This window comes from Myotis brandtii, unplaced genomic scaffold, assembly GCF_000412655.1.
Source record: "Myotis brandtii unplaced genomic scaffold, ASM41265v1 scaffold59, whole genome shotgun sequence".
NCBI classification, from domain to species: domain Eukaryota; kingdom Metazoa; phylum Chordata; class Mammalia; order Chiroptera; family Vespertilionidae; genus Myotis; species Myotis brandtii.
In genome coordinates, this window is record NW_005370223.1 from 5126347 (window position 1) to 5134159 (window position 7813).

General features: G+C 44.5%; 1 protein-coding gene across 1 annotated transcript in view; it reads right to left on the reverse strand.

The window, feature by feature from the left end:
• Positions 1 to 1843: 1843 nt before the first annotated feature.
• Positions 1844 to 7813, reverse strand: part of ZNF706 (zinc finger protein 706) — a 43824-nt gene continuing 37854 nt past the window's right edge. The window contains exon 3 of the mRNA XM_014550231.1: positions 1844 to 2043. The gene's annotated coding sequence lies outside the window, so the exon portion shown is untranslated. The remainder of the gene's footprint in view (positions 2044 to 7813) is intronic.

Below are 7813 nucleotides of genomic sequence, written 5' to 3' on the forward strand. Positions count from 1 at the left end.
CATCTATGGCACAGAAAAACAACAAGAGAAAGACTGAGTATGTCCCCAAGTTAGATCTGGAGCCCAGAAATCCCGACTGCAGTATCAACTCTGCATGAGACAGATGGCTGTCATGTTAAAGGTGTGCCTCACTATAAGAAACCCACCATCCTACTCCGCTCCACTCCTAAAAAGTCCATGTCTGGAGAATCACTCTTATTTTCTTTGTTGAGGCAGATTGAATTACTGTTGCCTAGTCTGTACTCCTCCCACCATATAACCTTGCAGCACCTCCTGACAGAGTTGGCCAATACTTCCTCACCCCATTGTCTTTGGATTTAGCCAAGGGACTTGCTTTGGCTAATGAAAACATTAGTGGAAGTGATGTGAGCAGGGGCTTTAAATATCTTTTCACGGCTTGGCTTAGTTTCTTGCACTTCTGCCACCTGCCCCAAGGTGAATCTGCCTGGATAGCCTCTGGTTCCAGGACGAGGAATAGATCTGAACACAACTGGCAGCGTGGAGCCAAGCCTATCTGGTTCCAGCCACCCACGAGAATCCTAGCCAACCTGCACACCCATAAGCAATAAATAAATGTTTGTTGTTGTCAGGCATAGATTAGGGGATTGTTTCTTACTCAGTACTTTAGTAGCACACGCCTGACTACTGTAATTGCTCAGATGTGAAACTTTAGTCATCTTGGACGTCTGCATTTCCTTTATCTCCTTCAAATTATCTTCCATATTTGCTCCCTGACTTCCATCCCACTGCCATCATTTTCATCACTTCATATTTGGGTTCCTGCAATGGCTTCTTTAATGAACTCTGATTTCTTTCCCATCCAATCTATCTTGCACAGAAGTGCTAGATTAAACTGCCTTTGCACAACAGGAAACCTCCACTCAAAAGCCTACAAAGGCTTCTGTTTTTTTCTGAACCAAAGCAGCCAGGCAACTCAGAACCAAACTTTATGTATGGTTTTAATAACCAGCCTTAGCTTAGAGTTCTGGTACAATTCTCTCTCCTGCTTTCCATAGCTCTTGCCTTTTACCTTTATGGGATGGTCCTAAGTGATTATGGTTATTTTACTTTAATTCTTCTCAAATAATTTTTTAGAAGTAACAAATATAAATTTATCACATCAAGGTCAAATTTCTCTCCTTGATTTTTCAAGACCTTCTATAATTTTGTCTCACCTAATCGATTAATTAACACACACACTAATAATAATAATATTTATCCAATACTTATTGAATTGCTTATGTGCCAGGTATCGCTTCAAGTGTTTTATATGTTTTATAGATTAAGGTTAACCAGCCCTGGCTGGTGTGGCGCAGTTGGCTGGAGTGTTGTCCCGTACACTAAAAGGTGGCAGGTTTGATTCCCAATCAGGGTACATATCCAGGTTGCAGGTTCAATCCCTGGTTGGGGTACATGCAGGAGGCCACTGATCAATGTCTGTCTGTCTCTCTCTCTCTCTCTCTCTCTCTCTTTCTCTCTTCCTCTTTCTAAACTCAATTTAAAATAATAAACAGCCTGGCCAGTGTGGCTCAGAGGTCGAGTGTCGGCCAATGAACCAGGAGGTCACCGTTTGATCCTGGTCAGGGCACATGTCTGGGTTGTGGGCTCAATCTCCAGTAGAGGGTGTGCAGGAGGCAGCTGATCAATGTTTCTCTCTCAACCGCCGATATTTCTCTCTCTCTATCCCTCTCCCTTCCACTCTCTAAAAGCCAATAAAAATAAAAAACAAACATATCCTCAGGTGAGGATTAAAAAAAAAAAGGATTAGGCTCAACCATGAGCAATGAAGGCCCTAAATAACAGTGGCTTAAATAAGATAGTTGTTTATTCCTTTCTTTTTTTGTTGTTTTGTTTATTCCTTTCTTATGTGAAAGTACAGAAGTAGGTAGTCAAGGACTGGGATGGTGGCTTTGCTCATGAAGTCTTTAGGGACACAGGCACCTTCCGGCTCACAGTTCTACCATCCTTAGGGTGTTGCCCTCATCTTCATGTCCAAAATGGCAGCGAGATACCAGACATCATATCCACTTTCCAGGCAGAAGACTGGAAGAAAAAACAAAAGAGAAAAAAGGAGCAAATGGTATATGCCAGCTGACCTTTTCAGGAAGTGACCTTATAGCATCAGCTTATATCTCATTGGCCAGACATAGTTATATGGCTGTACATCACTGCAAGGGAGGCTGGGAATTGTAGTCTTTATTTTGGAAGGCTATGTGACCAGCTAAAAACTGGCAGTCATTACTTGGAAAAAGAGGAAGACTATGGCATAGAAATGATTACTGCCGTGGCCAAGGTCACACAAGGTGCCTTCAGAGCCTGTGCTCTTCACCCCTATGCCACTCAATTTCCATGGAGTGAGTCGGGTGCACCTGAAGGCTGGAATTGCCTCTGTGTTCCCCCAGCTAGTTCCTCTTCCATGCCTTCCACCTCCCTTTGGGCTCTGCTGGTTCTCACTGAGCTCCTGGAAACGGCCGTGGTTTACATGCCGAGAGGCAGAGACACAGTCTATGCCGCACCAGTATGAACTCCATCTAAAGAGTACCGTGTAGTAATTAAGAGCTTGGGCTCTAGAGTCCAACAGAGTGAGGTTTGAGTCCTGTGTGACCTTGCACAAGTCACTTAACCTCTCTGAGCTCAGTTCCTTGTCTATAAAATGAGAGCTTTGAAGAAACCTGTCTCAAAGGGCCCTTACAAGGGGTAAAGGAGACAATGCACATAATACCTCAGCCAGGGCATGGCACACAGCGGGCGCCCTACAAAGGAAGCTCCTGTGATTGTGCCAACACTACTGGTGCTTCCGCCTTCTAGACCAAAGTGCCTCAGATACACAGGGGAGAGAGGGACCGCAGTGGAAGCCTTTCCTTTCAGGCCTCCTTCCCTTTTCCCAGGGATCCGCAGGGGCTGTTCGAGAAGAATGTTGCTCTGTGGCTCTGCCCCTTGAGACACGACCCTAACAGCCATTGGGAGCTCCAGACTTTGACTCCCTGGGTTTGGAATACAAACTGGCCACCCATGGAATCTTAGTGGGGGAAATGCTGCACTTTAGCAGATGTGAAATGACATTCTTGGACAGAGCACAAAGCAACCATGGCATCCATCAGAAGGAATAATTTTTATTGTGACACAAAACATTTGCTATCAGAGCACATAGAAATCCAGAGAACAGTTGCCTCTGCAGAACAAACAGATTAAATACCTGTGGTGAACTGAAGGGCAGCAGGGAAAAGCAGGCCACATTATTTTAAAATTCGGCAACGCTTTGAATTTAAATAGAAGCGAGAATCAGGACAGAGTGAGAAAAGCACTTGCTCATGAAGAACCCGCTTCCCCAGGAGCAGAGCCCGTCATGATGCCCATTGTTTTACGCAGGGAGGCCAGGCCAGCTTCCCTTCCCTGGGCTCGGGAAGATGCAGTAAGGCCCACACCTGACACGCAAAGATGGGGCCTCCTGGAGCCCACCTTTCTGCATCTCTAAGAGGGCCAAGCTAATGTGCTCCCTGCCTTTCCCTGCCCCCAGGTACCTTCAGAGAGACTTAAATCAGTTTCACCCCCAGGGGCACAGAGCACACATCGCACCTGTAGTCCCATGTGGACAGCCAAGCTCTTTATTCACTGACATCTGTTCCCGTGCTCCCTGCCTTTCCCTGCCCCCAGGTACCTTCAGGAGACATAAATCAGTTTCACGTCCAGGGGCACAGGGCACACATCGTACCTGTCGTCCCACGTGGACAGCCAAGCTCTTTATTCACTGACATCTGTTCCTTCCAGTCCATTCTGACTGCTTCCACCCCTTCTACCTCACACCAGGGCTGGTGTTGTAGTTTCCTGACAGTTTACGCTGCCTGTCTCCTGACCTTTCCTCTCTATTTCACCCACAATCACACAGCTATTCAGTCTTCAAGGCTGACCGTTTATCCAGCTTTCCTCTGAGTGTAAATTCTTCTGACTATTCCCTAAATCCTTTTCAGAGGTGGAGAACTCTAATTCTCAAGACAGCCCACTTGTTCTTTAAGAGTTCTAATTTTGTTCTGCTAAATCCAAACCTATGCTCCTGGTAACTTCCACTCTGTTGAGATATAATTAATCAATCATCTCCCTCTCTTACAGTTTTTCTTCTCATGTGGAATTCTTCTTTTTCTCTTTGTGGTTCACTGTTTAGTTGTTTTCCCAATAATATCAGTTTTCTCCTTCTTCAAAAGTAATAGGTTTAGCTGGGCATGGGGTTACCAGTGAAAAGACTACATTTCCCAAACTCCCTTTCGCCTGGGTGTAGTCATGTGACTAAGTCAGGCCAATGTGATATAAATAGAAGCAATGTAAGCAACTTCTTGATTATGTTCTTAAAAACGACTGGGTGGTACACCTTGGTCTCCGCTGAGCATGGTGAGGACTGGGCAGTCACCCTGAACATGCAATTGGAAGCCCTTATTTGCTCTTTGTGGCTCAGAGGACAGGGGCCTAACTGTAATCATTGCTTTTTATTACACAAAGCCCAGCACACTGCCTTGGATATGACTGTTCTCAATTACGAGTTCAATGAATGAATATTCTCCAATTCTGTCTATGTACACAATTAATTGAAACAAAATGAGCAGCTAGTAACATGTGGTTAAATATCATATCCAAAGACTGCTAGATAAGAAGATAGAGAAAGAGGTGCCAATCAAGCAATCCACTGGTCTTCCTCCTGTTCAACATTTGCATCAACAACTTTAATGAAGCAGTCAGTGTACACATCACACCTGTGGACCACAGTGGGCAGCCAGTAGACTAGATAAGAGCATCAAGAGTCAAAAAGGTCTATTCAGTTAAGAACAATGAATGTGGACGAAGCTCTAAATATCAGTTCAAAGTGGACAAAAGGAAAGGATGAAGATAAGTTGCTTAGTTAAAACTGTGCTTTTAAAAGGTTTAAGGGTTTTATTTGACGGGAAGCCCAGTGTGAGTCAAGAACATGATGTGAAGGCCCAAAGATTTTAGGGCAATTTTGGGCGAATACATTTATACAACAGCCATTTACCACCTGCCTCCTAAGTGCTAGGTGTTGTGTGAAGACAAGGATGAAGAAAGAGTATCCCCTGCTTTCAAGCAGCTTGCAAAGACATGGCATGTATTCCACCTGCAGGACAAGGGAGAAGCTTTTGGTGCCACAGAAACAAAGAGGTAGGAAGCTTGGCACAAGTGTACCAGAAAGGGAGTAGCGGAATTTACTGTAGCTGAGTGTGGGCTCCTGAAGACAACAGGACGATCAGGTAGGAGTGTTTAGCACCAATCTGTCTGGGGCCTGAGTGCCAAGCTAAGGAAGTATGTGAAAGGAGGGGCAACTGGAGGATTTTGCAGAAAAAAAAAAAGAACAGATCAGTGTTTTAGGAAGATTTCTCTGGAAGCAGATTGGAATGGAGAGACACACAGCGCCTTAGAATTAGCGGTATCTCTTTAGAGATTGTGTTGCTCAACATCTTCATCTTAGACGCAGGAAAGGGTAAATCATATACCTAGTAGTAAAGACAGAGCTGGCAGAGGCGCAGCAGAACCCCAACCCAGGACTGTGGCTTCTTTGTCCGGGCGGGGGGTGGGGGGAGGTGTGGGTAAACCAACAGCAGTTAGGCTGTGTACAGCTACTGGAGTTTAGACAAGCATTTCTGGACACACCAGACAAGCAAACCTGCAAAGGGACTATTTCCAAGTCAAGGGGAAGAATACTGAGTAGTGGAAATAGGAAGAGGGAGAGTGTGGGAGAAACTGCTTGGAGGCTGGATTGGGAGGGAAGAAGGGGAGGCAAAGTGACCGAGTTTTTAGGGCGGGGAGACAGGAAGGACAGCAGTGGGATTACAGCAGAGGGACAAGTTGGAGGAGTCCCATTTGGGGTGGGTCCCCTTTGAATAAAAGGGGTACTGAGAACTGGAAAGTATCAGTGGAATGTGTCCAGAAGAGGTAACTAGAAAGCACGTCACAGGAGGGAGTGATGGAACTGCTTAGGCTGAAGAAACCTAACTGGACTGCAAAGAGCAGAGCTGAGCAGATTTAGGGAGAGAGAAGGTCGCTGGCTTTACTGTACATACGTGGAGGGCTCTTACAGAACCGTGTGAAACTGCCTCCTAATTAGCATGGCACCAATGGAAGGTCCTGGTGAGTGGCAGCAATGCAGGCTGTGAAAAGCGCTTGGGCATCACACAGACCTGGGTTCTAGGCTCAGCTGCAAGTTGCTGAACCCCTCTGTGCCTTGGCTTCCCCATGTCCAAAATAAAGAGGCTAGATTAGAAGACTTCAGAGATCCAGTCTAGACAGATGGAAGCTTTAGGGTTGTCTTATTGGGACTGTGGTCCTGAACCTGTGCTAATGCTGGTGAGGGCGTGTGAGCAGCCAGCCTGCTTCTGTGTCACTCGGTGATGGCATGCAATGATGGAACAGAGCTGACATGTTCACAAAAGCACTTTTCTCAGGGAGTAGGAGTGGGAAATAGTCCCATTTAGCTGATATCACCAATTTTTAAAGAAAACCATATGAGCTCAAGAGAACTAAATACAAATGTGGGAGTGATGAGTCAACCATTAAATTTCAACTGCATTAATTTTACATTATAAATGACACAGCTTCAGTTTCTTCAATTTTATAAAACTTGTGATTTTTTTCTTTAAAAAGCTCCTCCAGATACATGCTAATCCATGTTAAAAGTAATGAACATTTACTCCCTCCTAAAGCACCTTTAAAACAATGATTGGGCTTGTGGCTATTTTTAATAGAATCTATTTTCTAGCAGTCTTATAAACTGATAGCAGTACTTTCTGTGAAAACCACCTTTTCCTACAAAAAACAAACAAAAAACCCAGCCCTTGTTACCCTCGTGGGATTTTTTTTTCCTTTTCAAATTGTTTTATAATGGAGAATGTTGCTTTAAAACATTGAGCATTTCTGTTAGAAATGAAATATTCAGAAGGCTTCTGGGTAAGCAATATTTATGTATAACCCCTTTAATCTTAAGTACCTAATATTTAAGTAGCAGGAATGAGAGATTGTTTTTCTTTACAGGGGTAGAATCAAAGTGGTATTATGAATCTTCAGGTAGAGAACAGAAACATAAGACCTAGAGATTATGTAAGAAAGATCTGCACTCCCAATCCTTACCTCAGAGCAAAAGACCCAGAGGCAGGAAAGAATTCCAAAGGAATGTGAAAAATAATTCTATCAAATCAAAGTTTAGGACAATCTTGGACTGTGGCAAGAAGAAAAGAACATTTGGCACATTGTTCAATATAGATGTCCATTCTCTTAACCATACACATACCGATTCTTTTCACATCTTACATTAGCAACACCGAAAGATTGGACCCAGTTTTAGTTCATTCTCAGAGACTTAACTCCTCAAACCTCAGTTTAATAATATTACCAAAATGAGGGTCATATTATTCGTTTCCTTCTGAGGTGTGAGGCAGAGCTGTTGTCCAATAACGCACAGTTGGTATCACAACTGCAAGCGGCATTCAGTTTGGAATCGCATTGGGGAAAGCTCTGCCCGGCAGATTGCGCCTGGGAGACCGGGCCGTTCCTTGGCACAGACTCCCACCTAAACTAATTAAGCTCCGCACAGGTAGAAAGAGGGTGCGATTTTAGATCTGCCACGTGGCCCTGAAGGACAGAGCCGGCTCTGGCTTTTTTTTTTTTTAAAGGGGTTGGAAAGGGAAGGGAGAAGCTTAATTCTGCTAATCAGTGAGTTTCAGTGTATCAAGTGAACTTAACATATTCTGCAATTCTTTTTTAGAGATGGAGGCAGGGAGAGAGGAGGGGAGGGGAGGAGAGGGGAGGGAAGGAGAGG